General features: G+C 37.5%; 1 non-coding gene across 1 annotated transcript; it reads right to left on the bottom strand.

Moving 5' to 3' along the window:
- Positions 1 to 16891: 16891 nt before the first annotated feature.
- TRNAM-CAU (transfer RNA methionine (anticodon CAU)) lies at positions 16892 to 16963 on the bottom strand. Its single transcript has one exon. It is a non-coding gene; the product is annotated as a tRNA-Met (tRNA).
- Between the last annotated feature and the right edge of the window lie 5252 nt (positions 16964 to 22215).

Genomic DNA, 22215 nt, shown 5'->3' with positions numbered 1-22215 from the left:
GAGAAATTAAAGATGTAGATAAACAGGCCAAGACAGAAAGACAGGAAAAGGCAGCAATAGAGAAAGACAATATTAGACAAGAGACAGACTGATTGATTGATTGAGTTGGCGTTTTAAGTCCACTTTATGTACAGTAAGGTTAATCGGGACAGTTTAAAGTGGGATCCGAACCACTATGTGCCTCCACCGTGACAGGAGACAGAGAAAGAAAGGAAGATAGAGAAGAAGGAAAAGAAGAGTAGATAAGAAGTAAGAATTGGAAGAGAATCTAGGCAACCATGACAGCTGAAGTAGAGACTGAAAATACTTCATTCACCATTTATACCAACCGGAGCCAGTGGCGACACTAAAGGAGGTACAGAGTGAACTTTGGACCTTCTTTGTCCCCAGTTTTAAGAAGAGAAAAAAAGACTTTCCTTTCCAATATATAACGTCGTTATTATTATTATCACCATACACAATCATCTGTAATAATTTCAAATTTCAAAGGATTTTCATGTGCTCCCATCTGACACTCTGCTACCTCCTCGTTTCTAAATCATTTGCAGGCGTTGTTAATGACCTCCTTTGCTGACGAGTTCGTTGAGTTGACCATGGAACTCGCTCTGCCACCATAAAAAAATGAAGAGATAAAGTTTGCTCAGAAATTGTTTATAGTGCAATTTATGCACAGACTAGCCGGGACTGGACCTACAGTTTGAATATTTGACAAAATGCGACAGAATTTCCACTATGCCATCCGCCGCTAGGTCCAGAAGGAGAAAAAGAGGAGTCTGCTTTAGAAGGGTCAGTCAAATTAACATGCACTCAAACTTCAGTGCAGTATTATTTAGGACCCTCGTGTATGCTTATCTTCGTTGTTCATCTCAAGAAAATCTAATCTTTCTCGTTCCAAGTCCACCACCTCCCATCCCAGACTCGTACCCTGGATTTTTCCGAGGAGGGGCAGACCCATAGGCAAATTTTAAATAAATTTTCTCTCATATTATACGCTGTATATATATATATATATATATATATATATATATATATATATATATATATATCTGTGTGTGTGTGTGCGTGTGTGTATGTGTTTGGGTTTGTGTGGTGGGGTGTATAGGAGAGGGTGGAAGAGTTGCTCATTTTGTTACGAAATGTTGAAGAACAGCATTTTCTAACCTATATGTATCCAACCACGTGACAAATATTTGCAGATGACACTGACATTTGTTTCTGTCAGAGAGCGAAAAAAAAATGTTTTATAGGGGTAGACTACATGTGTGCATAATGCAAACAATTAAAATAGCCTACGAAAAGCAACACATGTGTGTGGGGTTGATATATGAGGGCTCACACCCACTTTGCAAAGTCCCTGACTTTTCCAGATATTTTACATAACTGTGTAATGATTTAACATGCTAAATAATAAGTTACACTTCAACTTTGTAAGTTAATCAAATGAATCACATTTGAACATTTTTGAAAATAAATGAAAAATAAAATGAAACAACCTTTTTATAAGCAATATTACCCAGAAAAGAAGATTGTTGGGAAGATAAAATGAAACGTGTTTCCGGTTACAAATTCTGCCAAACAAAAATAATTTAATTCCCCTGACTTTTCCAGGTCTTGAAAGCTTTTTTTAAAATATAATTTGTTTCCAATGACCTCAGTCCTAGCCTTGTTTTCCTGACTCCTCCAGTTGTCCAGGACTTTGGAGTCAATGCAAACCCTGTAAATAAATTATCTGAAGGGAACGGCTAAGTGACTTCACCCTGGCAGTGTGTCTCCAAGCGTAATATTGTTTCGAATGTGTATTTTTGCTCTTAGAATCTTATTCGACAGTAAAATAAAAGCCAGTGGCAACCAAGAAGCTATTAAATGGGGTTGCATACATGTGGGATAGAAAATGCCATTATCAACAGCTCATAGTATCGAATTTTTTTTCCTCTGCACACTGTGAAAGTGGTCTGTTCTACTGTCACGCCACTGTTTATTTATATTCAAGACAATTACAAGTAGAAAAGAGGAAAAGTTGCAGTAAAACAAATGCCGATCGACAGAATTTCGTAAATAATAATGTACTTAATTTCTTGAGTGTTTTTGACAAATTACAATATATGTTACAAGTACTTCAAGCAATTTTTTACCCCCAAAAATCTAGCAACGATTCTGCTGTGAAGTGGAATCTAATATTTATACATAATATTAATTAACCCTAAGCCATTGACTGGCAGAATGGACATCAGTTGCAGAAAAACCCTGATGTTGGAGATTTTGTTTTTATCCTTCTGCTCAGTGGTGGCGAAAAGGGATCACAGACCTTGTGGTGCGGGTGGAGAGCTAAATGCCCCTTATATGGTTGGTTTTGTATTGCAGTCATTGAGGAACCTTTCTTCCATAATGTAAAGAGTATAGAAAATTCCCCTCTATTCTAATTATGTGAAACATTTGTGACCGAACCGAGGCGAAAAGGTCGGGACATAGATTAAAAGGAATGGACTGTCCCGACTAAATCGGAACGTCTGATAGCCTTGCATCAATGGTTATAGAACTAAAATAGCTCAATATTGCAGACTGCAGACTTCTAGAGCGTGCCTCTGTCCAGAAACAACCTATTCATTTCTGCAAGGACAAAATCAAAATTCATGCAAAATTTGAAAAGCCATCAACGTAATTTTTGTTTTTATACGTTCAAATTCAAAATTTTCATGGCTCGAGGGGACGGCATGTCCCATCCAGTGTTCCTTCAAGCAGGACTTGCCCCCTTTGACTCCGCATATGTTCAGGCTGTGACCTTGGAGTGTCGTCTCGCAAGGCCATTTACATTGACCATGAGGGGAATTCTACCACCCACTCACTACCCGCACAACTCTGGTATCATCCTTTGTTTTTTTGTTTTTTTTTTGTATTTTTTAATTCTGAAAACTTCAACGAACATCCCCAGTGACGTACTCACGGAGGAGTTTGAGAGTATTCAAAAAGCCTATTGTCTCAATTTTCTGTAAAAAAAATAAACGTGAATTGCATGAAACAAAATTGTTACATTTTTAATACATCGACTCTCAAGAAAGAATTAACAACCCTCGTTTTAGACCATAGGGGGCTGCTATGGAAGGGGTGTGCTTACGCATCTCTTGTTTTGAGCTTCACCCCCCCCCCAAATGTCCGCACAATAATAAATCATTAAGAAAATGTTATATTACGAGAAAACGATAATTTTTGGAGGCGGCTAGGCCGGGGTCATCATGCCCAATTTCTTTGAAAGTCGGTGTCTTTGAAAGTAGTTACGAAATTGCTTAAATTGCGTTGCAAATTAATGTTATCTTTCTATTTTATGTTCTTGGTTTACATCCTATAAATAACCCGTGGCTCTACAGCCTGTAAGGGCCTTGGCCTATCTCCCGACTGCCAGTCTCCCTGGTGTGGAGATCTTCAACCAGTAATGGGATGACGTAGGGTCAGCACGTCGAACCACCAGCCGTTATAGGAGATTTTCCAGACCTGTTTACGCTACTCACTCGTAGCTCCCCAATTTCCTCACGATGATGGGTTGCCACCGGTCCTATACACAGGCCGAAAACTCAGAGACTGAACCCAGACGGACTAGAACTCATGCCGTCCCGTAGTCGGAGGTTTACATTCTATTCTTTGGTTATTTCTTGCAAGGTTATTACAGTTGAGACTGCTTTATATGTAACTCAGTTCTGCGTAATTATGTTTTACACGTAAATTACTGTAAGTCCCGGCAAAATATAATTTAAAAACTTGTTAATTAAACCTTATTTGTACGTAATGCATTTATACGTAATTCGGTGTTACACGTACTAATTTTCATAAAATAAAGTTGATGTGTACGTAACCAAACTAGAAAAGTGACAATTTCCAGTTGCTAGTGGTTGGCGACGGGCAGTGATGTGTCGTAGACTATAAGTTTACGTCTACATGCGTTGTCTACACGTAATCTACGCGTAGATTACATTGGGTTGTAGTTTACATAAACTACGTAGACAATCTAAAGTGCATTTTCAAGGGTTTCATGAAAGGAAAGTGACATTTTCAACTATATTGGTTCCTAACGAAATGAAAAGAATCCTATTTACAACAAAAATCTTCTCTTCTATTATCAACTATGAAAGAAGATAAACAGTATGCAAAAGACAACAACAGATGGCAGTCGTGAGGCAAGAGTGGTCTTTTGCTCATAAAACACTAGAATATTTCCTATATTAGGTTTCTTCCTAGGTGAGAAATTGTTCGAATTTCGAAGAAAGAGTATGAAAAGTTATCTTCACACATCAGTAACTGATACGCAGTATAATTTTCTTTTAATTCCACGGCGCCCTTTGCTAAGTTATCATCTTTCGCCATGTTGTTTACATAGATTACGTAATCTACGTGTAGAATGTAGACTATGGTTATTTACGCGTAGACGCACATCACTGGCCACGGGCAACATAAAGAGGAAAAGTTACACGCTTGACCAGAACGTAAAATGTGTACGGGAAGTGGACATGGCGTCGCCAGAGATTTTTGCAGGGGGAGTCGGGCAAATAATAAAAGTTGAATAGTAGTTAAATTATAAGTATTATTACCACAGTTATAAATGTTATTATACAATAATAAATATTATAAACTAACAAAAACAAATTTTATTCGAAATAGAAATAATAATAGTAATTATTATTATATAAATGGAGACTCGATCCACCAAACGAGTGAATACCAGCACAACTATTTTGCATTATTTCTTTTGCATTTTATGCAGTTAGTATCTGAATGCATTTTGATATTAACCTTTGCACGTCTCGCTCAAGAAATGGCTTTGAATGTTAGGGGGGTTATTTTTTTTAAAAAAAAAGAGTGTGTTGTGTGACCTCTCACCTACAACTGTAATTATTAGAATTTTGAAATCTGTGAAACCATTTGTTCCTTGGATGAAATATTGGAATATAACGATGTTCCTGTATTTTTCACTCAATGTTTTCATTCCAATGCATTATTACTTTGATTATTCTGTTCGATTACTAACTAAATGAAGTTTATTTCTGTTCTTAACAATAAGAGTAACAAACTTTTGGCTTTCTTGTATTTTTAAATGAAGATTATCAATTTCCAGGGGGGTCCACCGACCCGTTCGACCCCCCTCCCGACGCCCATGGAAGTGGACGCTAATCCACACAAAACTAAAACTGAAATAGCTGCAGATTTAGGCATCGCTTACACCACACTTTGCACAGTCATTAATAGAAGAAATGCTGTTTTAGACGACTTCTTAAAATTGAGTAGAAAAATTATAAAAGTATAGTGTCTACTCAAGGACGTATTTAGGGGGGTCCATGGGGTCCGGACCTCCCGAAAGACTTATCAAGTACTAAAATTAAATAATAAAAAATATATTCTTTTAGCCGTTGTTGTATAATTTCCTCTGAACTTATTGGAAGACAAGGATTATATTGGGATCATACGGATTTGAAGGACAGGAAGGACATGTTTAGGGGGGGTCCAAGGGTTCGGACTCCCCCAAATAACTTACCAAGTACTAAAATAAGTAATGTAGATATTAGTATTTGTTGCATAATCGATGGTTACTAATTTCCTCTGAACGTTTTAGAAGGCAAGGATTATATTGGGATCGTACGGCTTTGAATGACATTACAAAGAAGATTTCTGTACACTACTACTCAAAATAGTCCTCCTCCGTAGTCGAGCGGGTTAAGGCGTTCACTCGTCTTGAGATCGTTCGCTGCGGGACGGCGTAGGTTCGAATCCGGCTCTGGTCGGAATTTATTCGGCCTACGTATAGGGCCGGTGGCAACCCACCATCGTGAGGAAATTGGGAAGCTCCGAGTGAGTGAGCGTAACCCGGTCGAGAAGACCTACAGTAAACGGCTGGGGGTTCGTCGGGCTGATCACCCGTCCCCCTTTACTGGTCTAAGAACTCCACGCTCCAACAAGGTGACGGCGGAACAGTGTGGGAGGGAGACCAGCAGTCGGTAGGTAAGCCAAGGCCCTTCAAGGTGCTGTAGAGCTGTGGGTTATTACTACTCAAAATAACATGCATAAACTATTAATCAGAAACTTACTTTTCTCCAACTATATGTAACATCATTTTTGTTATTTGATAAATTCATCTATTTGACATAATTTCTTTGCCAGGGCACTTGTTTTTATGTAAATTATTTCCATCTTAACTACAGGTAAGCTACGTAATGAATATGCGCTGTTATATCTCTATTCTTATACAGTCTTTTTACCTATTCGTGTAATAATAATATAATATTAATTTCTGTATTGTAATTAGTATTAATTTGATTTAATATAATTATTTTAATTTAAACATTATTATTATTGTTACTATTATTATTATTATTCGTGAGACACTTGGTTCGGAATCCCCCCCCGAAACATATTTCTAGATACGTGCCTGTGTCTACTGTAGTATTTCAATATCAAAGTGTTCACTAATAAAGTGGAAAATGTAACATATTTAAGAATGGAACTTTTACATTCGTTATTTATCACTTTATGACAGATTTTTTTGATTGATTGATTGATTGAGTTAGTGTTTTAAGTCCACTTTATGCACAGTAAGGCTAATCGGGACTGGACCTACAGTTTAAAGTTGAACCCGAACCACTTGTGCCTCCACCGGGCATCGAACCCGGGACCCCTAGATTACAAGGCGACGACGCTACCACTGCGCCATCGGGGAGGCCACTTTATGACAGAAATAGCCTGTATTACGTATATCATGTTCCTCAACATAGATACAATTATAATAATAATAATAATATGACATGGTATCTAAATCTGATTTGCAAGTAATTCTGAGTTATACGTATCATTTCATTTTCTCTTCACCCTTTGCACTAGGTTACAATTTACACTTCACTGGTGTTCTGACTAAAGCGGCTAAAATGAAACGAAAAATTCACACCAGGGCTTCGACAGAAGTTAGAAAAACAATTCCTTTGACCTCGTCATTACGGGAGAAAAATTGAATTGAACAAAGCAGTTAGGTTCAGAGGCCAACCGGAAGCGAGAAAGTTGAGTGTCCAGAAATAGCCACAGATAAGCAAAAGAGAAGTTACGTAACTGGCTCGTTAATAACTAGTTGGGGAAAATCTGGAGTCTTGGGAATGCCTGCAGCACAGATTAGATGCCTGCAGATTCGATTTTCTTTTGTCTTTCAATTTAAGGTGGAAGACGAAGGTCGACCGCTCGACAACCTATCCTCCAGGCTTAGCGGAATCCAGCTGGCCATGATTCTTGCTTTCTGGATGACCTTTAGAACTTTTGTTTTGCCATTTCCTAGTGCGTGGCACATACGCAACTGTTTATGCCACGTGTATTTCACGATGCCACACGGAAATCTCAATACCTGCCACTCCTTTCCCGTATATGACAGTATGCGCAGCTCCAAGAATAAAAATATTGTTTCCATAAACCAGCATTCCCACTGACCCGGAAAGTCAGGGAATTTTGAGAACAATTTTTTTAAAAAATGGATTTTTCCAAACTTCTTAATTGTAGATATTTTTTTAAAAAAATATCCTTTATTTTTCTTAATTTATTTTCAACAGTATTGATTGATTGATTTGGCAAATTTTACTTAGCTTTTCTGCCGCTTTCGGCTAACCACGGAGATGTGGATGCGGGATGATATAGATGAAGGGACATCGCCAATTACCAGGCCGGGATCCGAACCCCGTGTCATAGTTTATATGTCTGGGAGGGCCTGCAATTGAAAGTCACCATCGACAAATTTTTAATTATTCGATAGTATCTCCGAAACCATTTGACCTATTAATACGAAACTTGGTGGGTTGAAGGAACTGTGAATTCTCCACATGACGTAATCTTTGTCGTCACGATCGCACCATTCATTTGTCTTATCTAGTCAACAATCGAAACCAATCGATACCTATCGATTTCTCAGCAACTACTAAAGATAATAACCCACAGCTCTACAGCACCTTGAAGGGCCTTGGCTTACCTACCGACTGCTGGTCTCCCTCCCACACTGTTCCGCCGTCACCTTGTTGGAGCGTGGAGTTCTTAGACCAGTAAAGGGGTGACGGGTGATCAGCCCGACGAACCCCCAGCCGTTTACTGTAGGTCTTCTCGACCGGGTTACGCTCACTCACTCGGAGCTTCCCAATTTCCTCACGATGGTGGGTTGCCACCGGCCCTATACGTAGGCCGAATAAATTCCGACCAGAGCCGGATTCGAACCTACGCCGTCCCGCAGCGAACGATCTCAAGACGAGTGAACGCCTTAACCCGCTCGACTACGGAGGAGGACAACTACTAAAGATAGAAATATAAAATTCGGTGGACAGAAACATCTAACAAATACTAATTTAACGTGATATAAAAGTATTGATCTGATCGTCTGTTTGTCTCTGATATTATACTTTCCACATTTTTAATTTCCAGGTTTCCAAATTTTGATAATATTTACTGCATGTCATTTCTCGCTCTATATATTACCTCTTTCCTCTGTTACAACATGGGGAATAAGACACAATTACCATAAGAAAAGTAAAAGGATATATGTACTTTTTTTTATTATCATGAAGGTCGGCGGGAATGTAATGTGTTTACAGGATCATGAAGACTCAAGCAAGGTCACGAAATGCTTCATGACAACGTTTACATTTCTTGCAATTCAAAATGCTCTAGGGATTTAAATTTTACAATGTATCAAGCCAGAAATCCTAATTATCTCACAAAATCATATACGGTCCTCTCAAATCAGTACTGGTACACGTATACTGGTACCCGAGTTGGCCAGAAAAATACAGAAAGTTAATAATTCACAGTGCTTTCTTCCGGGAAGAAAAGTTCGGGTACTCTCAAAATGTGTTTATTATGATAATGGATATACAAAGTTGAGCATAAAATGTTATTAGTTTTTGCGTACCTTTGCTTACCGTCAGACAAAAAGCACTACTAATACATAATTATAGTTATATCTTATTTTAATATCAATAAAAGGAGGTGCTCTAAGTACAGTCTTAGTCGATGGACGGATAATCATTATTTACTACTATTTTGAACTTGTAATTTTAAATGTTAGCATTGAAAACGCTGTAACATTACTTGGTGGTTCGGCGAAAGCGTGAATTGTGGTTTCATGGTGCGCCATTCTAAACATTTGAACACGTCGGGCTTGTCGCAAAATTCTAGATGAAATTTGCAGAGCTTAGTCGGAACTATAGTTTGCATGAAATCATGGAGAGTCACCGAGAATCAAATACGGCGCACGGAGTTTACTGCTCGCGTTATATCTGACAAATGAATGAGGTAGATTAGGATAGGGATTTTTATAATTTAAGTTGAGAACCGCTCTTTAGGCCCTTTTATTTGCTCGGGACAACATTGACCGCATGGCTAACAGCAGGTCCAAAAACGAATTTTAGCAGAGCGTGGTTTCGATCCACGGACCTCTGGGTTATGGGCCCAGCACGCTTCCACTGCACCAGCTTGTTATGGTCTATTAGAAACATAACGCTCCTCTTTGCTCTATGTCGTTCATTTATTCCTGGTTTATTTCCTGTAGTTAATTATTTCAAGATTACTGCAGCATTCGATTCTGATTTTGTTCTAAATCTTGTTTTTCTGTGACTGTGTGACTGAATTTTTCTTGTTCCTTCCTCTGCCTCTTCTTCTTCTGTGCTTCTTTCTGCTTCTCTATTTTTTCATAATTTTTTGTCTTTATTCCTCTGAATCTCTTTCTTTCATTCTGCTATTTTCTTCCTTCCTTTGTCTCTCTTTCCTTCTCTCCTCTCTTGCTTCCCCCGTCTGTCCTTCTTTCTATCATACTTCATCACTATTTCGATCTGTCTTTCATTCTGCTTCTATGTCTTCCTTCTTCTAATACTTCCAACTCTCCCTCTTTTTTTCCCATGTTTGTTTCTGAGAGTTTCTTCTTGCGCTTCTTTCTTTCTGTCACGTTCCCTCTGTGTGTCCTTTTGCGAACGCCCCTGGTACCCATTATGGTTTCTTAATAGTCAATCAGATGTTCCGTTCTTACTTTGATCTGTTTTGCAGATATTCCTTTGGCACTTAATCCATTTTACGATTAATTCTCATTTTATCTGCCTGTTTCATTACATCGAAGTGGAATGGACAAGGAATAAAATTGTCTTTTGTAGAGCGTGGTTTCGATCAACGGACCTCTGGGTTATGGGCCCAGCACGCTTCTACTGCGCCACTCTGCTACTTCTTTCATAACCTTCTTGTTTGTTATGGTCTATTTGAAAGATGACGCTCTTATTTGATCGCTATTGTTCCTTACGCGATTATTTCTTCGTATTTATTTCTTGTTTATTCCCTGTAGTTAATTATACTGCTGGACAAAAAAAAACCGGACACTTGCATTTTTTGTGATAACGCAATGGGTCGATAAAAGCTCTGGTACAAGGGCTAACTAAATGTTGCAGAAACTGAATTAAGTACGAATGCATAAACAAAGTCCGAGCCTATGAATGGTGCATATGGTACACTTCGCAACATCTTATTTGACCGCCCCGAAAGAATTCTAAGTCCCGAAATCGTAAACTTAGCAACATTGCACTTCGGCTCCAGGTGAGAGTAGCCAACTTTGAGTAGGTCCTTCCACTAGACGGAAAACGCTGCGGTGATAGGTTTTCAATTTAACACTTTCCATGAACTTAGAAACTATAAACCGCTATTATAATACACAATCAAACAGAAATAATAAATTGGAAAAAGAACCTTGAAGGATATTTAAGATTCTGCTTGCTCGACTTGAAATTTGAGGGGTTTGAAACACTGAATAGAGTTTTTCTCCACCTGGAGGAAATTGCCATCAAGTTTGTGCAGAAAGAAGCAAATTTGTGAGGAGTTTATGCGACATTTTATTTACAATACCTTGCATAATATCGAACAGTTCTCAAAAACATATATTTTACACGACTTGTCGAGAAAATGTGCTTGAAACACAGGAAGGTGGGAGTCTTCATAAACGTCAACATGTTTTTAAGGGTATAAAGTCATTAAGTTAACGTAGAGCAGTTGGTTAGGTGCTGCTATTCTTATTTTTCGTCAAGCGTGAAAGGTCGCGGGTTCAAATCCCACCCTCTCCTCTTCCTTTTTTTATTTTTTTTGTTTGCTGAACAGATACCGTTGATATTAGAATATTTAAAAAATGAATCCGATGCACACTTGAGGGACGTCCCTTCTGCGCATATTTCCCCCTTAGAAGTTGGAGCTTTCCAGGATTTAAAGTTAAAACTTTCTTTTTAGTTATTGTTCATATGTTGTGTTAACACACACATCATGATTAACCCTTTCACCCCCAGGCACATCACGTATGATGTGTTGACAGGATGGTCGTGCAGACCAAGCACATCACGTATGATGTGTTCGTAGTGTATTGTTTTCTTTGTAAACGTGGGTATCTGGTTTGAGGCAGGGAAAAGGGAAATTCTTTCTGGGACGCTCTACCGTGAAGGTTCTATAGTTGCCTTCCGTAATAACCATCAGGTGTGTGAAACAATGGCGCCCCTTATGACCATATATGTAAAGAAGCAACGAGCGTGTGTTGTGCTTGTTGAGAGTTGACGAAGAAGGACGGTTGATTTCTTTCATTCCGAAAATGAATTCTTTTAGTGATTCAGACTATATTCCGGAGAATTCTGGAGCCTCTACAAAATCTGACGTATCTTCGGAATCCATTTCGGAAGAATGAGAAGACACACCATTATCATATAATGGGTGGAAAGTTTTGCCAGATGAACCTGGTTCATGCTCTCCGAAACACTTTGCTAAGTACCATAAAGACAAGAAGAAGTAGAAAGTTTCCATTTGGACCTGCTGTACTACTATATACTTGTTTTATGTATTATATTTATTATGTTATCCATATACAATGTAAAATTTACAAAATTTGGAGCTACAAGTGAATAAAGACACAACATGTAATACAATGTATTTCTTTTATGTGTTATATATATATATATATATATATATATATATATATTATATTGCATATTAATATTACATTATGTACTATTATATAACGCAGTATATAAATATAATAAATAAATACTAAAAATCATATTATCGTTATCACTGAATTTTTCACAAAGTTAAAAAAACAACAAAGAATTAGAGATTGGACAAGAATAAGTAGGAAGTTTTCATCTGGACTTGCTGTACTACTCTGTACTTCGTTTATGTATACTAATATGTATTTGTTTATGTATTATATGTATTATGTTATGCATATCCATATAACAATGTATTATTTACAAAATATGTAACTGCGAGTGAATAACGACGCAATATATAATAGAATATATATTATATATAATGTTTATTATGTATTGTTATTTCTTTATGTACTATTACATAACACAGTATATAAAAACAAAAACATATTATGGTTATCACTGAACTTCCTACAAAGTTCAAAGAAATACAATATTAATTGGGATGACGATTCGGGCAATATTTGCCATCAAATATTAAATGATTTCATTATTGAAGATTTTACATTAGAACCTGGGATGTAGAGGGTTTTCACGTCTCTCTGTCTGGGGGTGAAAGGGTTAATTCACAAATCACATATTCAGGATGCAAAATGTAATGTTATTTAAGATATGTATTGTTTGTTCTTCACTGACACCTAAAATATTGATTATTTGATTTCGATATACTAAAAAAAGATATACAGTTATGTTAAGTAGTGATGTAGTGCAGTACTGTAACGAAGGAGAGCGTTTAATGAGTTCAAATTCCTAACATTGGTAATATTATGTCCGTTCCTTCGTAATGACTGTTGTCAATCCCCTCACCACCATCTTACCATGCGTCTAAAACTAATAGTAAATCGCTAATTAACATAAATAAATTGTTATTGCGACGAAGGCCGATACGATAAGAAACTACTAATAAGTATTTATATAGTGAGTGACAAACAAAAAATTCAAAACCTCATAATGATCGTTAATTCCTCACTGCTTTGTATCTAAAATGTTTGTCTTCTTTGAACAGAAAGTTCTAGTATCAGATATAACAAACTTTCCGCACCAACTTTGCAATATTCGAAACCACCATTAAAGATTTAGCTCAATGTAACTTGATTCTGCGCATTCCACGTGGCATGTGACTCCCTCCTATCATCGAAATAACTTTCTCTTACTATTTCCTTTCCTCTCGTGAAATACAGAGACCAATGTTAACTTCTTAGCACGGTGGATAAACTTTACACCCAACGATATACTCCTGAAAAGAATCCTGCCTAGGTGGAGAATCGAACCTACGACCTCCCTCGTAAGAATCAAGCACGCTACCTCTTCTCCAGGTGGCTCATGTTAAAATTTGCTACCAGTTTGAAGAAACCAATTCACACATAATGTCATAGCTATCTATAATTTCCTCATGGCAATTTTCATGAGGAAACGAATTCAGATAAAATCGAGAAACGCTGAAAGGGAAAAATGATGAACATGTCTATTGGCGTTTTGTCATATTTTGTAAATTGTGTAAAAATTCCGTGTTTTGAACAAGCAATCGTTTAGTTACGAAGTATTTTGTTGTTTGTTTAAAGTAGGAACAGGAGAGCGAAAAGGAGTTATTTGAACCAGACCCCGTTTGACAAGAAACTTCAGCTTTTTTCCAAAGACTGTATGAAAAGAGAGAGGAACGTATGAAATATAAAATATGTGTGAAATTAAAACAATGGAAACCTTGAAAGATAATACTAACGAACTTCAAACTATGAAAAGCTCCAAGTGATTTTCGAAATATGAACTTGATGTTTTTCTTTATTATGAAGTGGAGATATGGGACGATATGATCATGATCCCTCAGCAAGAAAATTTTAAGTAAGCTACCTCCAACTTTTTCAATGGTCATAATTACTAATTAGGGTCCGGAATTTGGTGAAAAATCAACTTTTTTTCTGACCCTTAAAAACAATGCTAAACCTGATATAATGTCCGTTTCCCTTCAGTTAGAGCCGGAAAACACTTTCTATTTTACATTTTTTTTTTGCATTTTTCGGCCTTTTTTGGCTTTTAGTTTATTTGTCAGTATTTTTAACAGTTTTTGTTGCATTTTTACTTATTTTTTAGGTTTATTTTTCTCCTCCCCTGTTGTTTCGTGCATTTTAAATGCATTTACTAGTAAAACTTACATATTTAGATTTCTTGACATGGTTCTTTTAGCAAATTCACCATGAATCGAAAATACGGTCAATGGAAAAGCATAATATTATTTTTAACTGAAATGTTTGGCAATGGATTAAAATACTTTGTGTGAAGATCTACTTTGAGGTTCTTTTTCTGGACACTATTATCGCTTTAATCTGTAGTTTTAAAGTAAAATTAGTCACAATATTAAATGCAATTACACTCTGGTATACGCGAAGCAGAACTGTATTTTCGGATGCTGGCCGACTACAGTATCATAGAAGGCCCACTCTGACAGGAGATGAATTGGTTGATTTGGTGTTTTAAGTCAACTTTATGCATAGTAAGGCTAATCGGGACTGGGATCCGAACCGAGTGCATAAAATAACGTGAATCGTGTGGTGTAGATTTGCTTATGGAATGGAAGGTCATGGGTTCAAACCTACTTCTTTGCAAAATCTTTGTCGGGAAGTAAACGGCTTTGGACGAGAATGCTTATCTACGTTTCTTGGATATTTCCGTTGATATTTGTGCAATTTATGTCCAGCATTTCCGGATGCAGAAAGTTGACATGTAAGTTCTTAATATGTGTTAACTTATAACAGCTGAATGAAAGGAAAAGTATTTCCTAAAATCCTGCCAATCACTGAAAGATAAAAAACATTAGAAGAAGCATTACTTGAGGCATGCACAGTGGCGATGGTTATGGAGTGTGTAGGAGCAGGTGACCCAGAACTATGCTAAACATTATCTACCAAAGAAAAGAAACTGTCCTTGCCCTCCCCCCACGTTGTCCCATCAGTTTTGAAACCCAATCGCCGCCACCGAGCATGCATCGCATAAATATTTACAGTAATATCATATAATATTATATTATGTTATTAGAACACTTCGTACTCAGTAAATAAAAAGGAAAAAAATAAGGAAAGGGTCGGATTTGAACCTACGATGTTTCGATCTTGACGAAAACAGAAAAAAAAGAGAAAGTGCTGTCATCTAACCAACTACTCCAGGAGAATGCTTACAGAAAGCTCAGTAAAACACGTTAATCTCAGTTGAAGCAAAATTGTTCCGGAGTTTCGAACCATTTTTCGCCAAGAACCAAGGAAAAGACACACTTTGCAGATTCGTTTGGTGTTGTGCAAGGTATCTTTACTAAACATTTCGCATAACATCATCATAAATTTGCCTTCTTGCATTCAAATGTGACCGCAATTCTTTCCAGGTGGATGAGAACCTGTTCAGTGTTTCACAATGCACATACATTTTCCTATTTTCAAATTCAGAACAAAGAATCTTGAAATATTTTCAACATTCGTATTTCTACTTAACAATTTTTTGTCTACTCATATATTTTATTACTGCTTTAGGGTATCTTTACTTTATGGAATGTGAAAGAATGAAAGAGAAAAATCACGAGCGTTTTCATTCAGGAAGATGAAATGTTGCAAAGTTGGCTACTCTTAGTTGGCTCTGAAGCGCTATGCTGCCAAATTTACGAATTCCGGACTTTGAAATTTTTCAGGGCGGTCAAATAAGATGTTGCGAAGTGTACTACATGATCTGCCGAACATTCTGTAATATACCTGCGAGCTGTTATTGCAATTCAGATGTCAAATATTAAAGTGTCCGGTTTTCATTGTCCAGCAGTATATATTCATGATAACTCCAGCATTCAATTCTCATTTCATCATAAGTTTGTTCTACGTGTCTGTATATTTTCTGTTTCCCCTCTCTATTTCTTCTTCCGTACCTGTTCCTTTCATTCTGCATAACCATCGGGACTTATTTTACCGCAAAGTTAGCATAACTATCTCTGCGGGCCTAACCTCAGCTTAAATGATATTCCGTTCCTTACAAATGCGTTTCCTTACGTCTTTAATCTTTCTTTTGGGCATCAATTATTAAATACGGAAATATCCACATATTCAAAGCTTTTTTCTAAAAGGGGACTTGGGACAGCAACAGGGGTTGGCTTAACCAAATGCTACATTATTATATCCAGTCTAGCCAGCATAAGTGGACTAAACTTGAGGAGACGTTCCTCTTTCGTCGATCAATAGGGAAACACTGTTTTTTCTAAAGCCCACTGGCCTTTTTTATAGCCGGGCTAAACGTCCGTGGACGTGGACCCCTTAGCGTTGGAAAATTCCACTGCAACGGTCTTTTGAAAGACAGCTAGCTCCCCCAACCGGGGAGGTAAAAAACAGGGGAATCTAATATCCAGCAAAGCACAATCCAATAAGCACATACACTTACATGCAATAATAACATAAAAGTACACTCATGGAAACATATTACTTAACCCTACACCTTGTAGCTGGCCAGCAATTAATTAACATATTACCAAAAGCAGTAATGGTCAATCCGACCGTTACAGTTTCTTTCATTCTGCCTCTATTTCTCCCTTCTTATATTTCTCTCTTCCTTCCTCTGTTTGTCCCTTTTCCTTTCATTCATCCTCTTTCTTTTTCTTATCTTTCTCCGTGCGTTTTTGTCACTTTCCCTCTGTGTGTGTATATATATATATATATATATATATATATATATATATATATATATATATATATATATATATATATATATATATATCATGACTTCTTGTGGCTATTTCGGCGGGCTTAAACTACGTATTTCATGGTGGGCCACAGCCCACTTGGAGCTGTTTCGTTGCTATTACTTTCGCGCTTTGTCTATTCCATTGCAGAAAAGAGGAATGGACAAGACATAAAAAAGGACTTTAGCAGAGCGTGGTTTCGATCCACGGACCTCTGGGTTATGGGCCCAGCACGCTTCCACTGCGCCACTCTGCTACTTGTTTAATAACCTTCCCATTTTATATGGTCTATTGGAAAGATACCGCTCTTGCGGGCTCGCTTTTTCTTACGCTGTCATTATATGTGTTTCTTCCTTGTTTTTTCCCTGTAGTTAATTAATTCACGATTACTGCAGCATTCAATTCTGATTTTGTTCTATAAATTTTGTTTCTCTACGTGTCTGTACTTTTTCTGTTGCGTTCTTCTCTCTCCTTCTTTTTCTGTGCCTCTTCTTGTTTCTCTATTTCTTACTTTCATTGTTTCTCTCTCTCCCTTTCTTTCTCTCCCTGCCTTCCTTAGTATGTGTATTTATTCCTCTAATTTTTTATTCCTCTAATTTTTTATCCCTCTTTTTCTTCCTTTGTCCCTCTTTCTTTCATATTGCCTTTCCATTTCTTCCTTCCTTGTTTCTTTTTCTTTCTCTCTCTCACTTTCATCCCTTCTTTCTATCACACTGCATATCTATTCCTTCCTTTGTTTATCTCCCTCTATCCCTCTTCATTCCTCTGTTTGTCCCTTTCTTTCATTCTGCTTTTCTCTTTCTTCTTATCTTTCTCTCTTCCTTTCTGTCATTTTCCCTCTGTGTGTGAATCATGAACTCATGTGGCTATTTTTGTGGATTAAAACCACTTCACGATGGGCCAGAGCTTACCCTTTGACAACCAATGACGACGCCCATTATGGCTTATAATAACTATAATAATCATTATTATTTATTATTATTTTAAGTAGGGTTACACTTAAGCTTACAGTATTTTACACAGATTATCTTACTATAAGAAAAGCTTTTTGCCCTACATGAATTAATTTGTTAAGTTATACAATTAAGCTAAATGTTTATGAATGTACAAAATATACAAGTGTACCTATATAATTGAAAAACACAAGAAATAAAAATTAAGTAAGTATATGTGAAGGAGGCAATGGGGTATATGAGGCACGGTGTCAGTATTCATAGATTAATGTCCTAATTTGTTGTTTAAATTTGGCCAAATTGCTCTCCTTTGTCCAGGCAGTTGATTCCACGCCTTAGTTGCCAGCGATGATAGGGATTTTGATCCGTATCTTGCGTTATTACCAGAGTTAGGATTTTTAGGGAAAAAATTCATTGGGGAAAAGGAAGGAAAAAGGTGCTGAAATAAGATCCAAAAAGGGGCAAAAAAAGGTGCTGATTGGGGCAAAAAAAAAGGGTGCTGATAATTATACTACTTATTAAAACTTGCCCTCCTATTTTATTAGTGTAAGCTATTCACTCGAAGCTGTGTACACCTTACACACACAGGTTGTGTTACAGTTATTCACCAGAGTCTGGGAAAAACACAAAGTTGTTGTACCTTACAACATTGAGCATTTCTAAATTTTTAAAAGTGAGTTTGTTTCTTTTCGGAGATAAAATATCTTTATATAAGCTGAAGCTTCTCTCTAGATCCACAGAAACAAGTGGGGCAAACTTAGTATTCACTCGGAATGGCAACTCTGTGGAAGTGGCAAATTCCACAACATCTGGATTCTTGTCAAGACTAGCCTCAAGTTTGTTTCTGGCAAAACCATCTAACTGCCCCCTCACAGTAGTAAAGATATCCCATTGTTTTTCCTTTTCGACGCCTTGTTCTTCTAAGCTTTTGATGGCTGTCGACAGGTACTTGTAGGAATGTACACAAAATAGTTCTTTTTGCAAATCATCTATCTTGTCTGGGAGGAGAAGTTGCTGTGCCTGGGAAATTGCACCTGCGTCGGTTGAATCCAGGGAAAGCACAAACTCCTTAATTTTTTCAAAATTTTCACACAGAAATGCAGCACACTCAATCCATGATCCCCAGCGAGTAATGATGGGGAAATGTGGCAGGGGCAGGCAGGTAGTTTCTCTGTAGGCAAGAATGCGACTAGGGGCCTTTAGGAGTATTTTCTTCAGATCAGATGTGAACTCATTTACAATGTTGTATTCGTTCCTAATAGATTCAGAAACTCTGTGAAGGGCATGAGCCAAACAGGTTACATGCTTTAACTTAGGGAACAACGGCTTCCATTGGTTAACTGCCGAAATCATGTAGGGAGCCTGGTCAGTAACTACAACAACAACTTTTTCGAACTGAATTCCACCGGGCCACAGTTTTTGACAGAAATCCATAAATGACTGCATCACTGTACTGGCATTGGTTTTCTGCAACTCATACTGTTTAGTAACATGGGCTTAACTTCCTCACCTGTCAGAGGAAAAACCAAAATGTTCAAAACATATCGTTGCATTGAGTCTGTCGTCTTATCCAGAATGACACCTATATCGCAATCAGACCTTTCACCTTAATTTTACGAACAGTTTCTTCATACACAGGTTCAATATAGTTTTTCCTTAACGTACTCTCATCGGGCACTGACAACCGTGTGTACTTTTCAAGGAACCCTTTCAAGGCCAGATGGTTCACATTGTTGAGTGGAATCCCCGCCTGTGTAAAAGATGCACACAAGTCAACATTAAATTCCTTTAAATTTTGGTTCTTGGAAGAACACTGCTCAAATGCATTGCGTAAGAGAGGCTGCCGAGATTTACTTCCTTGCAGATTCTTGTTCTTTTCATGCTTAGAGCTGGAAATATGTTGCTGGATGCGATCTCTCTGGTGTTTTTCATCTAATGTGATTCCCGTATCACAAACCGTGCATCGAATAACAGTTCCATCACTTTCTATGAACTCGTGCTTAAATTCTTGAGCCAGACTGAGAAATCGGGATCTGGACACTTTTGGCATGGTAAAGTACATGCACTAACAGGATATGACAGAATGAAAAAGCAGGTAAGGAACTTACATCCACAAGCAATATCTGTCCACTGCCCACACATGAAATGTGAAACCCACCAGTTGCTTCACTGCTTCCAAGACCAAACTGCGTTTCCTTCTTCCTTCTATCTTAAAAAAATATAACGGCAATCTGGTGCATATCAGTAGCTGCCTTTCCATTGTTGATTTCAAATAGGCAACAATCAAGCATAGTTTAAATACATTCAATTTCAGTTAAAATGTGAAAACATCTTAAAAGAGAAAAGTGTCGCGAAGAAAGAAAATAAAAATTCAATGATTTGTTGAGGAAATATATTTAACATCACCAGTAAAAGGACACAAAAAGGGGAGGAAAAGCGATTAAGAACACGAAAAAGGGGGAAAATAGATAAATGTCCCAGAAAAGGGAGGGAAGGGGAAAGGTTATCAAAAAAGGGGAAAAAAGGTGCTGGAAAATTAGCTCCATTCTCACATTGAGGCAACATTTCACACACTGAGTCCTTCCAGAGAGGTCCCACTTTCACTACAAAAAAAAGGTGCACACCTAAAAATCCTAACTCTGGTTATTACATTTTGGTACTTGGATAGGGGAAGGGTGGGTAAAGTGGCCAGGGCGGGCAAAGTGACCATCGGTACTTTTGTCGTCTGTACATTGCTGCCATCTAACATAAATGGGCCCAACTACTTTCGCAAGTCGCCATTGTAATTGTAGACGACACACAACATGGTGGATGGTGCAGTTCTCTTTTTAGCAGCTAATTTGTGTTTTTTGATAGTGTTAATGTAAGGTAAGTGTTATTTCATTGATGAATTTTTCATAGTTATTCATAACGCGAGGACTGTGTAATTTCTTTATGTGCAAGCATAATGATTGCTGGTAAATTTTGTGTGTATGACGAATTCTGAAGTTTTGTTGTTTCTGTCCTACAGAAATATTTCTAGAATGGCTTCCAAGAGGGCAAAGTGGCCATCATGAGTTACTCAGTTCCAAGTATGTAGGCTATTTAGGCAAGCATACATACTTGCATCTACTCCGAGTGTAGCAATGAATGGATTTAGGAAATGAGATGTGATCGTGATGTGTTTGGTGAATTAGATTTTGTTGCTGCTGAGATCACATATGTAGTGAAAGACCTGATAGAAGTGGTTGCAGATACAGAAGACAATGTTCAAGCACAAATAGAAGATGCTACAGTGTCTTCAAAAGCGGAAGAGTTGACATCTATTATGCATTAGCATCGATTCATTTCTTACAACCCAATTTTACTCCAAGTGCATTGGCATGACCACTTTGCCCTACTAGGTTGGGCAAAGTGGTCATTTTACATGTTCTCAAATAGTCAATAATTACTCCTTACTTATTGTTCGAAACTGGTTCAATAAAATATATATGTTTAACTACGAATGGTGGTACTATATCTATTACATTTCGTCCGGTTGATAGAATGTCATTTGTAGTGGAAACAAAATGAAATTTCTTAGCGTGGTCACTTTACTGACCCTTCCCCTACTATTGGTGTTATTAGATCGCAGACTGGGATAATGCATGTTACTAGATATAATTACTTTGCCGCTTAGTAAGTGGTTGTGTGTGTGAATTGCCTGATGAATTTAGAGTAGGGACGCATATTTCCGCCTGGATTCAAGCGTGGGTATTTATAGCTCTTTTCTGCTCGTTCGTGAAGTCGTTTTTATGATTATGATTTGCTTTATTTTACTTCGCTTCTTGTGCCACGTTTGGCTAATTTGCGAAGATGGGGATGAGTGATAATATGGTGAATTGATACTCACAAACATCCATGCCCAGGCCGGGATTCGAACCCAGGACCACTGCCGTCGTAGCGCGATGTGCTAACCCCTCCGCCACGTGTGTATACTATTTTGCATTTTTCTAATTTATTGGTGTTATTTATGTTAATCCCATAGAGTACAGAGGAACAATATTCAAGTAACGGCCTAATAAATGCTTTGAAGAACCTTGTGAGCAAGGTGTACATATTTGCAGACATATTGAAACGGTTTGATTCTTGATACTTCACGTGCACACATAATCTTCACTTGATGTGAAAAGGATAAATCTTATCTAGGTACATACCAAAATATTTCATACTCTCACATAGTTTTATATTCGAATTACCTATTTTAATATTGCCGAGTTGCGTGATATTATTGTTTTCCGTGGATAATATTAATACTTGCGTCTTGGACCCGTTCACTTTTAACATGTGAGATTGATATCACTCAAGAACTTCGGGCATGCTTTTTTCAATATTTGCAATTACTTTTTCTAGTGTGTTAGATGCGCAGTACAGGAGACAGTCATCTGCTTATAAATACAATTAAAATACAAATTCCGTTTCTGCGATATCATTTACAAACATGTTAAGGGCCTCCCTATGGGACAGTGGTAGCGTCGCCGCCTTGTAATCAAGGGGTCCCGGGTTCGATACTCGGTGGAGACATATAGTGGTTCGG

This window comes from Lepisma saccharinum, chromosome 8, assembly GCF_977018435.1.
Source record: "Lepisma saccharinum chromosome 8, izLepSacc3.1, whole genome shotgun sequence".
NCBI lineage: Eukaryota > Metazoa > Arthropoda > Insecta > Zygentoma > Lepismatidae > Lepisma > Lepisma saccharinum.
This window is presented reverse-complemented; position numbering and strand designations above follow the sequence as displayed.